The sequence below is a fragment of the Patella vulgata genome, chromosome 7 (genome assembly GCF_932274485.2).
Source record: "Patella vulgata chromosome 7, xgPatVulg1.2, whole genome shotgun sequence".
Classification (NCBI taxonomy): Eukaryota; Metazoa; Mollusca; class Gastropoda; family Patellidae; genus Patella; species Patella vulgata.
Window position 1 is genome coordinate 52,629,576 of NC_065885.2, and position 16,991 is coordinate 52,646,566.

Sequence of the window (16,991 nt, forward strand, 5' to 3'; positions counted from 1 at the left end):
TTGTCGGTGATTAGCAGGACCGAAAAAACAGGACTGATTAACACTTCACTACACTACGATATAAAATTAAATGTTGTCTTGTTTTAGCTTAACTCCCAGAAGATAGATTCTGACATAGATGGGTGTTTTTCGGTAAAATATTTAAAAGCAATAACTGCTCGACAGTCCAAGCCATAACACGAATTTAACATTGATGCTAGTAGAGAAGCAAAATGTGGTGCGATCCTTGGCACAGTTAACGAAATGGGTGACCTCCCCTTGTACATTATACTAATCTCCAAAAGCTGTTATCTCAAAATGTAAGAGCTGCAGACAATCGTTTTTCTGCTTATTAAAAGTTTCAAATAACTGGTTTAATCTTAAAGTGATATTGCCATATATTAAAGCTGTCGTTGTTAGCTCTGGCAATGTCCCAAATATAGCACGTTAAAATATGCTAAATTTGTACTATGGCCGTAAGGCTTCAATACATCAATAAAGATTATTATTATTAACCGTTTTGCAGAACAGTCTACAGGTGAAACTCTGAGATTTGTTTTCAAAACTTCGTGAGATTGTTGTCACTTGGATCGTATGCAGATTTACTGTCCTGTAAACAAGATTGTAATCGATCTACTGGTTGCGTTTATAAAAACATTTCCCCGAACTTACTGTAATTATTCAGCTTGTACAGAAACTCGGATTAACCTCTGTAGCAAGCGATAGATTACCACTAATCTCTCGGGACAACATCTTAAAAACTATAAAGAAATTGAGTCTGGCAGGTTATCGATTGACTTATCCTTTAAAGGTATAACAAATAAACATAATTAAGACAAATAATATCTTTTACATATATTATTTAAAATGTAGCATAAAATAATGGCAAGTTTGAACCACGTGACTTTTATATCATATTTCTAACACATTAAAGCGATAATTTCATATTTTCTAAGAAAGTCAAAACATAATTATGTCTATGTCTTTTGCTCAATAGGTTGTCAACTCACTATACGATCATAGGTATTATTCTCCCTCTTAAAAATCCTTTGACCCCGGAAATAATAACACAATTACTTCCCTTGTTTTTCTACCCCCCCCCCCCATGGAATAGCTATCTTCAAACGTTTGAATTTGAAGTTCAAAATGATATTTTTGCCAATTTCTCAACTGGCAATAGTGAATTATAGGATTAATAGGATCATTCTTTAACAAGGTAGGACTGTTTATTGATACCATCTATTTTAAGGCTTTATTTTAATAAATTTTAAAAATATAACCAAATACAAACTCCTCGACTCTATGACTAAATCATGATTTTAAACATTAATTTTACACATGTTAATACCTCATTCATTTCCGTCCGTGGGTCTGTTGTTCCGTCAACAACTGACTAGTGAACGCGATATCGTCTACAGTTTTTAACAGATTTTTTTTTTCAAATCACTGTAGTCATGAGAGAAGGAACTGAATTGATATTTAGCGTCCTGTGACATTCTGTTTCAGAGTCATGCCCCCTCTCCCGTAAATATTATAAATGTAATAGAGACTACTGCAGTATCTACCTGATCTGTGAAGCATTTGGGCTAATAAGAGCACGAACGTTATCGAATTTCAGGATGTGGTTTATTTGGTGGATCTGATGATGTCGACTGTACACCGTATAAGGATTAAAAATCGTAAAACAGAAACTTATATGTATCATTTAAAATCAAGATCCATTGATGGAATTCTATAATTCATTCAACTGTAACCATAGTAAAGCTGTTCAGGAAATCAACAATACCTATACATAGTACAAAGCATGCAACTGATATTGATAATGGTGTGTATACTTTTGGTGGCGACAAACAAAACACCACTTTAAATGGTAAGTAAAACACCCACGTAAGATTGTCATCAAATTATAGTCCTACATAACATAAGGTTTAATAAATTAAAACGACTACAAACCAGATTGAAAATAATATAATAATCCTCTATTTAGATACTATAACAGAATTTTCTATTTTCTGTATTGAATTACATGTATGGAAAACGCCTCTGTAAACGGGAAAGTCCTTAGATGAGCCTTACATACATTTAAAAGGGTCAGTGACTTTAAATGTTGTAAGAAAACAATTCCATAACAGGGGAGCAGAGAATGAGAAAGGTCTTTTTGTCATTTCAAGAGTCACTGTGGATCTAAGAGTTCTTGTGGATTTGTAGAGCGACCAGACCTTTGATATATTTTGGTGATTGCTCATGTAACGCCTTGTAAAGGTAATATTTGAACAAGAAACCAGTTGAGATTTTTCAGAATCGGGGTGAGTGATATGTTCTGACTGCTTTGTGCTTGTTAAAACTCTGGCTGCAGCATTTTGGACTCGTTGAAGGTGTTGAATTTGACAATTTGGGAGGCCAACAATAAATGAAGGAGTGAATGATGAGCTCAGATAATTCTTGATATCGTTAATTCTGTAAATCTGGAAATAAGAGGAGGAACAAATAGATTTGATGTGGGAGCAGCAGGACATTGAGGAATCTAGAACTGCACCAATGTTTATGGCCTCTGCAGCAAGATTTTCGTGTTGAAATTTAAGAGATGGTATTGCTAATCTAAAAAGTTGTTCGTTTTTCCCAATTACCAGATAGGCCTACTCAGACACTAATCAATTAAACAAATTATTGGCCAAGGTGAGTGTTATTATTGTCATTTCGATTTACTTTAGTATCTGTATATTTTAAACAACCATTTTTATGCCACTGTTTCAAATATATTTGATTTGTAGTCACTAAACATGGGCGTCAAGAAATATTATCTATCGAACATTGTTTCTGCTTTTGTTTTAATCTTTTAAATTAAGATCTGTATAACACTATTGGCTATCTTGAAGCGTTCGGCGTTTTAGGTGCTGATCTATAAATTAATGCCTCAACGTTCAAATCTCAAAGATAATTTGGATTGGCTTGTTGATAAAGCTTTCAATGACGCATTTGGATTATTTAACATCGGTATGCTTTCGACAAAGTTACATTCCAGTACATTTACTTATTAGCCCAATATGAAATTTAAGGTTGGGGGTCACATAACACAGCAAACGATTGGCTTGCCAATGGGAATTGATCCCGCCCCTTTCATGGCTAATGCTAATTTATATAAATTCAGCTTTCAGGAAGATAAAGGAAAAACTGATTATAAATGAGCTAAAAGTCTAATTTATTGTAATAAAACTATACACCAAGTTTCATCACTCCCGCTTAATTAGAACAAAAGAGATCGTGTTCCAGAGCATCAGCCAAACAAATTGCTTACCTCTGTTAGCCTCAGCACAAAACGCTCATCTGCGAACTCCATCAATGCATTCACCTAATAAATATCTATGCCAAGTTTGAACATTCTAGCTCAATTTAGAAGGAGGGATATTGTGCCCCAAAAAGCGCGATGGACAGAAATGCGGACAGACGAACAGACCCATTTTAATAGTTCCATACTTTATTCGAAATGCGAGGGACAATCTCAGTAAATTTAATGTAGTTCTGTTCGACAAAACGTTGTAAAATACCCGTCACTTTATAGTAACAAACCAGATGTTACTCTATATAATGTGTTCTATTCACAGTCATGAGGTTTCGAACATTATGTAACGATAAAGAACTGTTTCTTTTAGAATTATTTTCAACTTTTTTTTATTTGCATACTACGTCCATTAAGGACAGCATACACAGTCATATGCATACATCAATATGCATACAAAAATGGATTGTTTGGCGTGAAATAATATATTGCCAATGGGAATAATATGAATACAACGTGACAAATGTGAGATGATCAGATAAAAGTATAATGAGATATATGATGGTAGATTTACACATAAAATGATCAAATGTAACGTAAGAACATGTGCATGCAGCAGGAAAATAAACTAGTCATGAAGGGAATTACACCCAGCATTTAACCGCTGACAGGACGGAGGGCCTGACAAGGACAGCTGCCTAGTCTTTCGAATGGGACAAAAAAAACCGAGGTCCCATGTACACATTGGCGTGCACGTAAAAGATCCCTTGACTGTTGGAATTCGATATAAGAGTAGGCCGTAGTGGCGCTGTCCGGGCAAAATTCCCCTCATAGCACACTGTATGGCGTATGCTCGTCTTGATTCATTAGCCCAGTTCGGTGCAGAACAGTTAACTCTAGAGATGGGTCCACTACTGATGTCTTCCATCTTGCTCCAGCCACAGAATATCAGTCAAAAATGGTTAAATTGCGTTCAGTATTGACAAAGTTATGTGGAATTGCATAAGCCCATCGTCATTTGTTGTCCACGAAAATTTAATGATAGGCCCGTTTTAAATCACATTGAATCCAAGCCAGGACATTATCTAGCGCTGGTATTTTGATTTTGCTTTCTTAATTAGATGTTAAATAATCAACATGAGTACATATTAACGTGGATTAAAAGGGGGAGAAATCTGCTTTTTTAGCGACAAATTTTAATGTCAATGGGGAGAGAGAAATGGGGTTTAACGTCCACTCGACACAAACTAGGTCATTTCGGGACTAACATATGGTTTAATTATATTTCAATAATTCGCTTGCGCGTAGGGGTCTTTAGCAGTGGGAAGAAACTGGTAATGTCAATGGGGCATCGGGACTTTAAAACTCCAATAACCACATAAACTATTTGCAATCGTTTATGGCTAACTTTTCCTTGCGCAGGAATTGCCCATTGCCCTCTGGTAGCATTACGGTTGAAGGTTCCCGAAGTTTAAATCCAAAATGACCCCGACTGTTAACGCCATTCAAAGCCGTGATAAATGTCGAGAATAATGGAGGGTTTGATGACCCTTTGTCCTTTGGGATTGAAATGAATGTGTAGGTCTATCTAGCCATTTGCCGTCCTTAGGGATGCCAAGTTCCAAGCTGATCCATTCAGATCTGCGGGATAGACAATAAAAAAGAAAAAAAAATGGGCATGCCTCTGCAGCTGGGGGATGGACATGGACCAATACCGGCCCGGCAGATTGGTGGTGGGGGGGCGCTAAATATTTGGCCACAATATTGTCGCCTCAGGAAGGTCCACAAACTTCATTCATATTTCACATTTTGCGTAAAAAAATTGAACTCATCCAATAGGATAAAAATTGTGACCTCTATAGATGTCCACAATCTGGGTGTTACATTCTTTTACAATATTTGCGTAAAGGGGTGTGGCCATTTGACGGGAAGTTTCGGTTCGATTTTCAGGAAATTCGAACTCAACATAATTATGGTGTAACGGTGATATTTGAACGATTTTGAAAATAAGATAAAAAATTGTGATCTCTGAGTCTAAAGGGTCCACAAACTAAGAACGTGATATTTAGTACAATCATGGACCATAATCCGACAAGTTACGGTCCTATACGCGCCAGTATCGCAAGGAACCCACTTTTGGGATATAAGTTTCATCAAAATCGGATAAAAATTCGACCTCTAGATGGCCCACAACTTGGGTAATTACCATCTTCAATAGAAGGCTTCTGGCCTTAACTGGGGATCACGTGGCTAAGTGGGTAAGACGCTAGCTCGCTAGCCTGGAGGTCGGGTGTTCGATCCCTGCATTGGCGGAGAAAGTTCATCCAGATTTTCTGGCGTGGTTCCCCCTTGTCAGTGATGCAGGACGGAGGGCCTGACAAGGAAAGCTGTCTAGTCGTTCGGATGGGACGAAAAACCGAGGTCCCGTGTACACATTTGCGTGCACGTAAAAGATCCCTTGGCAGTTGGAATTCGATATAAGAGTAGGCCGTAGTGCCGCTGTCCGGGCAAAATTTCCCTCATAGCACACTGTATGGCGTATACCCGTCTTCATTAGCCAAGGTTAGGAGCAGAACAGTAGGACGTTAAACTCCATTTCATTTGATTTTCTGGCCTTAACTATGTACATGTTGTAAAACTCACGGACGTTGCTTCAGAACATGGGGTATTACATGCTTTTACACTAGTTGCGTAAAGGGGAGCAGCCATTTTGTCGGACAGCTTCGATCTGATTTTCACGAAATTGAACGATTTTTACAAATGTGATTTGTCGTACAATCAGGGGCCATAGGCCTAATCCAGGAAGTGGCGGTCAGATATGCGCCAATATCGAAAGGAACCGCGATCTTTGGGTTATAAACATGCATTGTAATTTCACAAAAAGCGGATAAAAATTGCGACATCTAGAGTGTCCACAATCTTGGTATTATTATGCATAGGCATATTTGTCCAGCCGGCCCTGGACCTTCGCCTAAAGTCCCAGGAAGGTAGCACCCCCCCCCCCCATCAAACATTGCTTCCGCCAACCCTGCAATATAAATAGGTAGGCCTACAACCCTGTTATTGAAATAATTGAGATATTCTGAATTTTAACAAAATCTGTTCATAATTGCAACAGTTTCGGCAATGCAGAATTTTCATCGCAGTATTGGTGGGCTTTTTAATAATGTACTTATTAAATTCGGAAGGTAGGCTAGTCATAATTATTATTTTTAAAATATTGTATGGATTGGAGCCCAATATTATTGTCTTTATGACTTTGCATTAAAAACAATTCTTATTAACCCAGCAAACCCTAACCCTACTACATAAATGTTAAAAGGCCATGAGTTTAAAGTAGAACAATGTAGCCTTATTTTTATCGCTACCTTTGACAACCTGATTTTCACCCATAACGCCATTACCCCCCCCCCCCCCACATAAATAATGTTTTAATTTTTCTATATATACCACCGTCCCCTCCCCAACACACACGCCCACACATCATATTTATATCTTAGATTGGCTCCCACAGCAGGATTTCTTTTTATTTAGATTGGCCCCAAGACAAGATTTTTTATTCAGATTGGTGTCGAAGCAGGATTTTCTTCATCGGTCACAACAACAGGATTTTCTTTAGGTTATCCCTCACGCCAGGGATAATGCTCAGATTACCCCCCACCCCCTCGCCCCCCCAAGCGGAATTTTTCTGTAGATTAGCGCCCACAGCACGATTTTGTAAGGATTGCATGGTCCCGTCTATTTATATTTTTATAATAATATTAGTATTTCTATGATTTTATATAGATTGCCCCCTCACAGCAGAATTTTTATTCGGATTAGCCCCCACAACAGGAGTTTTCTTTAGATTATCCATCACATCGGGAGTTTTGTTCAGTTTGGCTTTCACAGCAAGATTTTTCTTAAGATTGGTGCCCACGCCATTATTCTCTATAGATTGCCCCCACCCACCCCCACCCCCACCCCCAAAGCAGGGCTGATTTATATTGGTTCAGATTGGCCCTCACAGCAGGATGTTCTATAGATTGGTTCCAACAGTAAGATTTTCTATAGATTACTATTACAGCATATTTATTACTATTACATATGGTGGCTGATAGTGGCCATGTTAAATCTCGCCCTTTTCATAACGCGACAACACGACATCACGACAGTATTGACGCAATCATACGACACTTTATTCTGTCGTATCATCGTGTTATTTTTATCGTAACGTCGAGATGTCGACTTATTGTCCTAGTCTCTTTCTACAAGTCACAAAAATACAGCTGTACTCATTACATCATATATAGGCCTAAGTAGTAGATTTGATAAATAAAAAAGAGATAGTAGGAAAACGTTGATTAATTATTTGTTTTCTCAAAATAATGAAACATTTTGTGTCGACAAGTGAATTATATTTGGTATTATATTTAAAAAATCTAGAATTACAATAGCAGGACCAAAGTGAGTTAGCTAAGTTAATTCCTTGAAGAAAAAGTGGTGTCGGGAGGTATCGAACAAGTAAGCATTCATTGCCATGTGTACGACACCCACCAATATTTATAGATGACTGGAGCGATAGTTTAAAAATGATTTCAGAAGACAGGGTGGGAAGGGGATTGTAAAAAAACCAAATCGGGTCACATTCTTTAAAATCACAGCATTATCATAGTGCAGCACGTCACCCCAATAGTTGCAGGAGTTTTTTTGAATGAGGTGGAGAAAACGATTCGCAGCCTGTCATTGAGTCAACTGGCGTGGTTTTGAATCCCCGGTTGTACGTGACAAGGTGTAGGGTCGCCTGTCAAAGCTCGTGGGTTTTCTCCGGGTCTTCCGGTTTCCTCCCACTGCTAAAGACCCCTACGCGCAAACGATTTATTGAAATAAAATTAAACCATATGTTAGTCCCGAAATGACCTAATTTGTGTCGAGTGGACGTTAACACCCCCCTCTCTCTCTCTCTCTCTCTCTCTCTCTCTCTCTCTCTCTCTCCCATTTGACATCACTAATGGGATTGAGGCCTAGATGAGTAAAAATAGGCCCAGTAATATCTTCAACTATGAACACACTCTAAAAGCCTCATACCCCCTCCCCCACGTCACCCAAATAGATGCAGGAGTTTTTTTATGAGGTGGAGAAAACGATTCGCAGCCGTTATTGACCTTATCGCATATAGGCTTGCATCCGTTTGACATCACTGATGGGATTGGGGCCTAGATGAGTAAAAATAGGCCCAGTAATATCTTCAACTATGAATACACTCTAAAAGCCTCACCCCCCCCCCCCCCCACCCCACGTCTCTTATTTAGTTTTACAAATAATTCCAGAATCAATAAAATGGTATCAATGATGTTTGATACAACTGGAAAATAATATGTCAAAAATTGATTAAACATGAGAAATATTATTACATATTGAATCCGTATCAGTGATAACGTACATTTACTCAATATGTTCCTTCCAATGGATCATCATTTAACATGAAACAAGGAAAGCAGCGATCGAAGAAAAAGATTTAAAAACACACACATTTCAATATGACAGTAGTGATTAGGTCATGCATTTACATTCGAGAGTGTCATGCTTTCTTTGAAAGTAATGATTGTGCCAAATTTGAACAAAGTCAGTTTACATTCGCGGCCTATAGGTAGAGTGTTGACAGATCAAACGTAAAAAAAAACAAAGAAAAAACCAGACCTATAAAAATATATTTCTAAAACTCTTTTAATTTTGAAATAATATTGTTTTCGCGTGTGCTAAGTGTTTCAGCGAATACATGTAGTTACAGAAAGGGTCTTGTAGATTAAGACAAAAGCGCATGTGCAGTTTCAAACTTCCGAGACGACAAGTCGACAAGTCGATGATACGACAGAACAAGTCGATGATACGACAAAACCAAACTGTCGTATCATCGACTTGTCGACTTGTCGTCTCGGAAGTTTAAAACTGCACATGCGCTATAATCTTAATCTACAAGACCCTTTCTACAACTATTCGCTAAAACACTTATCACACGTGAAAACAATATAATTTCAAAATTAAAAAAGGTTTAGAAAATATATTTTCATAGATCTGTTTTTTTTTAAGGTGTTATCTGTCATCCCTCTGGTATAACTACAGACTGCGGAACTAGATGTTCAAATTTGGCATAATCATTACTTTCAAAGACAGGATGGCATGAAATGAAATGAAATGGGGTTTAACGTCCTACTGTTCTCTCCTAAGTTGGGCTAAAGACGACGGGCATACGCCATACAGTGTGCTATGAGGGAATTTTGCCAGGGAAGCGGCGCTACGGCCCGCTCTTATATCGAAATCCAACTGCCAAGGGATCTTTTACGTGCACGCCAATGTGTACACGGGACCTCGGTGTTTCGTCCCATCCGAACGACTAGACAGCTGTCATTGTCAGGCCCTCCGTCCTGCATCACTGACAAGGGGGGACCACGTCGGTAAATCTTGATGAATTTTGTCGGCCAATGCAGGGATCGAACCAATCTGTGAAAAAAGTCGTCTAATATCTCTGTAAAAGATGACTGTTTTCAACACATGCAATCACGTCACGCGGTGTCAATCATTGGACCAATGGCGCGTGCATTGTTTATATAAGACGTAACTGCTTCGGGTAGAATGATGCCTTTTACTCATTTTAATACCCATTTACGCTACATAGGAAATATTTTTTACCTACAAATACTTCAAATGTCTTTATTTATTTTTCTAATACATAAAAATTTTTTTTAGAATTAAATTTGTCGGAGGAATAATGTTAATATTGGGGACTCATTAAGTCGCATCGATGTCATTCTTATCAGAGGCCTAGCGAATATTCACTTCTGATCAGTGTGGGATCGAACACCCGACCTCCAGGCTAGCTAGCCAGCGTCTTGCCCACGTAGCCACGCGATCCTCTGAAAGGATGATACTCTCGGGTGTAAATACATGACAGAACCACTACTGTCATATTGAAGACGGGCATACGCCATACTATGAGCGAAATTTTGCCAGGACAGCGCACTATGGCCTACCATTATATCGAATTCCAACTACCAAGGGATATTTTACGTGCCAGGCCCTCTGTCCAGCACAACTGACAAGACCTCGTCGGAAAATCTGGATGAACTTTCTCGTCCAATGAAGGGATCGAACACCCAGCTTTCGGGTTACCGAACCAACGTCTTACCTGCCTAGACACTGCGACTCCCCCGCAAAATATCAAGCACCAAAAACAATGGATCGAGGCCTAGATGATTACACACTATGAAAGCCTCATACGCCCCCCCCCCCCTCCCCACGTCTCTTATTTTGTTTTACAAATAATTTCAGAATCAATAAAATGATATCAATGATGTTTGATACGACTGAAAAATAACATGTATAACATTGATTAAACAACATAGGTAGTAATGAGAAATATTACATATTGAATCCGTATTAGTGATAGCGTAGATTTACTCAATACGTTCTTTCCAATAGATCATCATTTAACTTGAAACAAGGGAAACAGTCGATCGAAGAAAACAGATTTTAAAAAAAAACAGGTTTCAATGTGACAGTAGTGCTTCGGTCATGCATTGACCTCCGAGAGTGCAACCCTTTCTTTGAAAGTAATGATTGTGCCAAATTTGAACAAATTCCATCTAGATTCGCGGCCTGTAGGTAGAGTGTTGACAGATCAAATGTAAAAAAAAACAAAAAAAAACCCCCAAAAACACCAGACCTATAAAAATATATTTTCTTAAACTCTTTTAATTTTGAAATTATATTGTTTTCACATGTGCTAAGTGTTTTAGCGAATATTTATAGAAGGTAATATAATCCTTTAGTGGCATTTAGCAATTGGAAACATAACAAAACTGACACAGTTATATGGGACAACAATCACTGTTTTATTATACACAAGCACAACGTTTCGATAAATATACTCTTATCGTTATCAAGCACAATGATAACGATAAGAGAATACTTATCGAAACGTTGTGCTTGTGTATAATAAAACAGTGATTGTTGTCCCATATAACCTTGTCAGTTTTGTTTTTTTATTTATAGAAGGGTCTTGTAGATAAAGACTATAGCGCATGTGCAGTTTTAAACTTCCGAGACGACAAGTCGACAAGTCGATGATACGACAGTTTAGTGTTTTGTCGTACCGTCGTATCAACGACTTGTCGTGGCGATAAGTCGATGATACGACAGCACGACAAAATAAGGTCGATGATACGACAAAATCAGACGATCTTACGGAAGTTTAAAACTGCACATTGCACATGCGCTATAGTCTTAATCGACAAAACCCTTTCTATAACTATTCGCTAAAACACTTGGCAAATGTGAAAATAATATAATTTCAAAATTAAAATAGTTTTAGAAAATATATTTTTATAGGTCTGGTTTTTTTTTTCGTTTTATCTGTCAACACTTTACCTACAGGCCGCGAATCTAGATGGACTTTGTTCAAATTTGGCACAATCATTACTTTCAAAGAAAGGATGACACCCACGGATGTAAATGCATGACCGAACCACGACTGTCATATTGAAACTTGTTTTTTAAAATCTTTTTTTCTTCGATCGGCTGCTTCCCTTGTTTTCAAGTTAAATGGTGATCCATTAGAAGGAACATTTTGAGTAAATGTATCATTGATACGGATTCGAAATGTAATATTTACTACCCTGTGTTGTTTAATCAATTTTAGACACATTAATTTCCAGTCGTATCAAACATCATTGATAGGGACCTGCCATTTTATTGATTCCAAAATTATTTGTTAAACAAAATAAGAGGGGGGGGGGGGTGCGTAGGGGACTTTCGGAGTGTGTTCATAGCTGAAGGCAATACTGGGCCTATTTTTAATCATCTAGGCCCCGATCCCATTAGTGATGCCAAACGGATAAGGTCAATAACAGCTGCAAATCGCTTTCTTCACCTCATAAAAAACCTCCCCTGCACTTATTGGGATGGCGTGCTACACCAATGCAGTGATTTTCTGTGATCTGATTTGAGGTTTTATATAATCCCCTTCCCACTCTAATAAAATAAATTGGAAATCTTCTGAAATCGCTTCTAAACTATCGCTTCAGTAATCTATAAGTATTGGTGGGTGTCGTACACGAGGCAATGCATGCTTGTTCGATACCTACCGACACCACTTCTTATTCAAGGAATTAACATAGCTGACTCACTTTTGTCCTGCTATTATAATTCTAGATTTTTTGAATATAATACCAATAATTCAATTTTGGGCGCAAAATGTTTCATTATTTTGAGAAAACGAATAATTAATCAACACTTTCCTATTATCTCATTTAGAGATGTACACGATCTTATACTAAATGGAAGATTATTCCATAAAACAGGCGCTTGAAATCTAAGAGCCCCGACCAGCAGAATTTGTTTTCATATTGCTTCTCACAGCAGGATATTTTACAGATTGGTTCCAACAGCAGGATTTTTTATAGATTGGTTCCAACAGCAGGATTTTTCTTTAGATTATCCATCATATCAGAAATTTCGTTAGATTATCCATCACAGCAGAATTATTCGACAGAATAACCATTACAGCAGAATTTTCTATCGATTGGTCCCAAAAGCAGGAATTGTGGTTAGATTATTCAGCAGAGCAGGAATTTTCGTTAGATTATCCATCACAGCAGAATATTTTCGTCACAATAGCCATGACAGCAGAATTTTTCGACAGCAGAATTTTTCGTCACAATAGCCATGACAACAGAATTTGTTTTCAGCTTGGTTCTTACAGCAGGATTTTCTATAGATTGGTCCCAACAGCAAGGTTTTTCTTTAGATTATCCATCATATCCGGAATTTCGTTAGATTATCCATCACAGCAGAATATTTCGTCAGAATAGCCATGGCAGCAGAACTTTTTTGTCAGAATAGGCATCACAGCAGAATTTTCAATCGATTGGTCACAGCAGCACGATTTGTCGTTAGATTATTCATCAGAGCCGGAATTTTAGTTAGCATATCCATCACAGCATAATTTTTCATCAGAATAGCCACCACAGCAGAATTTATTTTCAGATTGGTCCTCATAGCAGGACTTTCTATAGACTGGTCCCAACAGAAGCATTTTTCTTTAGATTATCCATCACAGCAGGAATTATGTTAGATTATCCACCACAGCAGAATTTTTCGCCAGAATAGCCATCACAGCAGAATTTATTTTCAGATTGATTCTCACAAAAGGATTTTCTATAGATTTGTGGAACTGATCTGTTGGTCTTTGAGACGGAGAGTAACTCCTGTATTATTACTTAATTATCATAAAAGTGTTATACTTTCAAACTAATAGTGTTAGTTGTTTCCTTCAACCCAGTGTTGACTGACAAAGGTTATCATGATATGATTTTCCGCAATCTGTTTCACAGAGAATTACGAGTCAATATTCACTGCGGATCAGTGTGGATTTTTCGGTGTTGTTCCCCGATGTGAATAGTGGGTGGGGCATGTACACTTTGGAATTTGAAAAAAGAGTATTCCGGTGCTAAAAAATTAGGACGTTAAACCCCATTTCATTTCTTTCCATCAGATTGGCCCCAAATGCAGGACTTCCCCATACTGCAGAAAACGTTGTGGCCTTAATTTGTAAAAGAAAAGAGGCATTACAAAAAGGGTGATTGAAACATGTATAACTTTATTTTTCATATTTGGTCAATGTACAATATGCCTCTTGACAGCCAATATTTATTTTGTTCACCACAACAAATACTGAGGATTCTTTCAACAAAATGTTGCATATAAATTGTCGAGATTACAAACACGAAGTTGAAATTCTGGAGATATGGTAAATTTAACAATTCCTCTGGTATTGCAAATATAGAGTTTTTCTTGAATCTTCTTTTAAAGTCAACTAATTGGAATCCCAGGCCCTGAAAGAATAATGGTAAATATTCTTCTTTAATAAATGAATTTAGTCATAGTGGACATTAATTGACTAAAATTAAAAATTACCACCACTACCATCAAAGTATCAACAAACTGAAGGCAGTTCTAGATGCAAGTTTACAACACAATGCCATGAAGATTCATAAACACATCTCCACTGGACACAAACTAGTTCATTTCGGGACTAACATATAGTTTAATTTTATTTCAATAATTCGCTTGTGCATTGGGAGCCTTTAGCAGTGGACGGAAACCAGGAGGACCCGGATTTTAATAATTCGCTTGCGCATTAGGAGTCTTTAGCAATGGAAGGAAACCAGAAGGACCCGGAAAAACCCACGATAAGCGAGTCTGAAAGATACTATAAATGGTTTATGAGATATGCTTTGTAATTGAAATATGGACGGACAAACCTCGTACTATCTTCGCCGCGAAATAATAAGAGTTTTACAAGAACAAGAAATTACCCTATTGCTGACAATGTTAAATCCGAAGCCTCTTTTCTGCTTTTCTTTTCTCAGGACTGCAAGCCTAAAATGTTAACGATTGTTATTGTCAATATTATATACATGAAATAAACTTAAATAATGAGCTACGAGGGAAATTTTGCCTGGACAGAGGTACTATGGCCTACTTTTACATCGAATTCCAACAGTCAAGCGTTTTTAAATGTGCACAAGGACCTGGGTTTTTTTTCTATCCGAACGATATTGCTATACTACCATGCCCTCCGTCCTACACCACGGAAAATTCACATGAACTTTTTTAGCAAATGCAGGAATCAAACACAGGATGTCCATGTCAGCGAACCAACACTTTACTCACTAAGACTTCTGGGCTCCCAATATTATAGAAATGAAATGAGGTATAACGTCCTACTGTACTGCTCTGAATGGGCTAATGAAATTTTGCCCAGACAGCGGCGCTAAGGCCTACTCTTATATCCAATTCCAACTGGCAAGGGAACTTTTACGTGCACGCCAATGTGTACACAGGACCTCGGTTATTCTTTCCATCCGAACGACTAGGCAGCTGTCCTTGCCAGGCCCTATGTTCTGCACCACTCACGCACCACTCACTGACAAGGGAAAACCACACCGGAAAATCGAGATGAATTTTCTTGGTCAACACTGGCAACGAACAATGGGTACTTTATTATTTTTAGTATGTAAGCTGAATTGTTGTCAAAGGATAAAACCATTTACATACCAATTTCTACTTTGGCATTAGACTTTTCAATAGACTATCAGAGCATCATCCTGGAGAAAAAATCAAAATAGAACAAAATTAAAATGTAAATAAATGAAGCCTTATTTATAAAGATGCATTATATATGTTACTTAGACTAAAGCTAATTTTGCTTAATGCAGATCATTACATTTATTCACTTGCCAAGCCCATGGCATTATCAACTCATAGTCCCATCAGTCAACTCCCTAGTCCGATAAAAATACAGTGCCAAATCATAGTTGATATTACAAATTAGGAGAAAATAAAAATAAGTTGGATTTTCAACGCCTTATGGCCACCCTTCAAGTAATGGCATACCATACCATGGCATATTACTTATGAAGACCTACTAAGACAAAAATATCAACATTGTTTTTTTATAACCAGGCCTCGACGTCGAAACCTCAAAATAAAGTTTGTTCCATGATTTCTGCCCGAAAACCCGACAGATTTACAATACGGATTGGACTACAAGTTTGGTAGTTGCAAATATGTAATTTTTATTACAGGAAATCGCTTAAATTAAGTTAAATGGAATCACATTTTGACTTGAGCCATTAATTGACTGACATTTTGAACACAAAAACACTCCGAATCTAAAATGAAAAATGTAATTTGGCAAAATGAAATGAAATGGGGTTTAACGTCCTACTGTTCTTCTCAGACTGGGCTAATGAAGACGTGCCTATGCTATAGCCTACAGTGTGCTATGAGGGAAATTTTGCCCGGGCAGCGGCACTATGGCCTATACTCTTAGCCTTTATATCGAATTCCAAATGCCAAGGGATCCTTTACTTGCACGCCAATGTATAGACGGGACCTAGACAGTTGTCCCTGCAGGCCCTCCGTCCAGCACCACTGACAAAGTGAAACCACGTCCGAAAATCCTGATGAACTTTCTCGTCCAGTGTGAATGACCAATGCGTAATTTGGTAAAACATATTATAGGCCTACATATATCAAAAGACGCTTCCTACTTGATGCATTGAAATTCCTGGTATTTCTTGGTATATTATTTGTGTCGTCGCGTGTACTTCTGTCGCTTTAATATATTTCTCGGCTCCCTAATCGAATTAAACATCTTGTCCGACTTGTCGATTGGCAAGACTTAGTGCTATCACCATTTCGCTGATACAGAAGCGACCTTCGCCGATCATGTCAAGGCGTGGTTATGCTTCTTAATTCCCGCCTACAAATACGTTCGAATTTCTGCTCAGCTAGCTATTGGCAGCTCCTCCCCTTTTTGGTATTTCGCTAGATACGATATAGCATCAACCGCTAATATCGCCTTGAATACTAGACTTTATCATACAGACTATTTTGTTAACGCGAATTGCATGTATTCAAATGCGATCTGGCAAATTGAGACTACAATCACTTCCGGGGTGAAACTCGAAAAGTCGCCAATAGTACGACAGCAAGCCAAAGTGATAGGTCGCTAATAGCGCGTGTGTTTATTTCATAATTTCTACTTTTCACATTGCATTATGGCTTGGTATGCGTGTTGGCGCCTTTTTACTGACATCAATAAATACAAAAATATGACTAAGTCGAAAGTCGACAAGACGGTATACAAGCCAAAATGCAAGTCGAAAAAAAGTAGAAATTAGGAAAAAAT

At 37.9% G+C, this 16,991-nt stretch overlaps 1 long non-coding RNA gene across 1 annotated transcript; it reads right to left on the minus strand.

The window, feature by feature from the left end:
- Positions 1-13,940: 13,940 nt before the first annotated feature.
- Positions 13,941-16,488, minus strand: LOC126828833 (uncharacterized). Its single transcript, XR_007683268.2, has 4 exons — positions 16,351-16,488; positions 15,353-15,402; positions 14,611-14,674; positions 13,941-14,127 (listed from the first exon to the last, which is right to left on the minus strand). It is a non-coding gene; the product is annotated as an uncharacterized LOC126828833 (long non-coding RNA).
- Between the last annotated feature and the right edge of the window lie 503 nt (positions 16,489-16,991).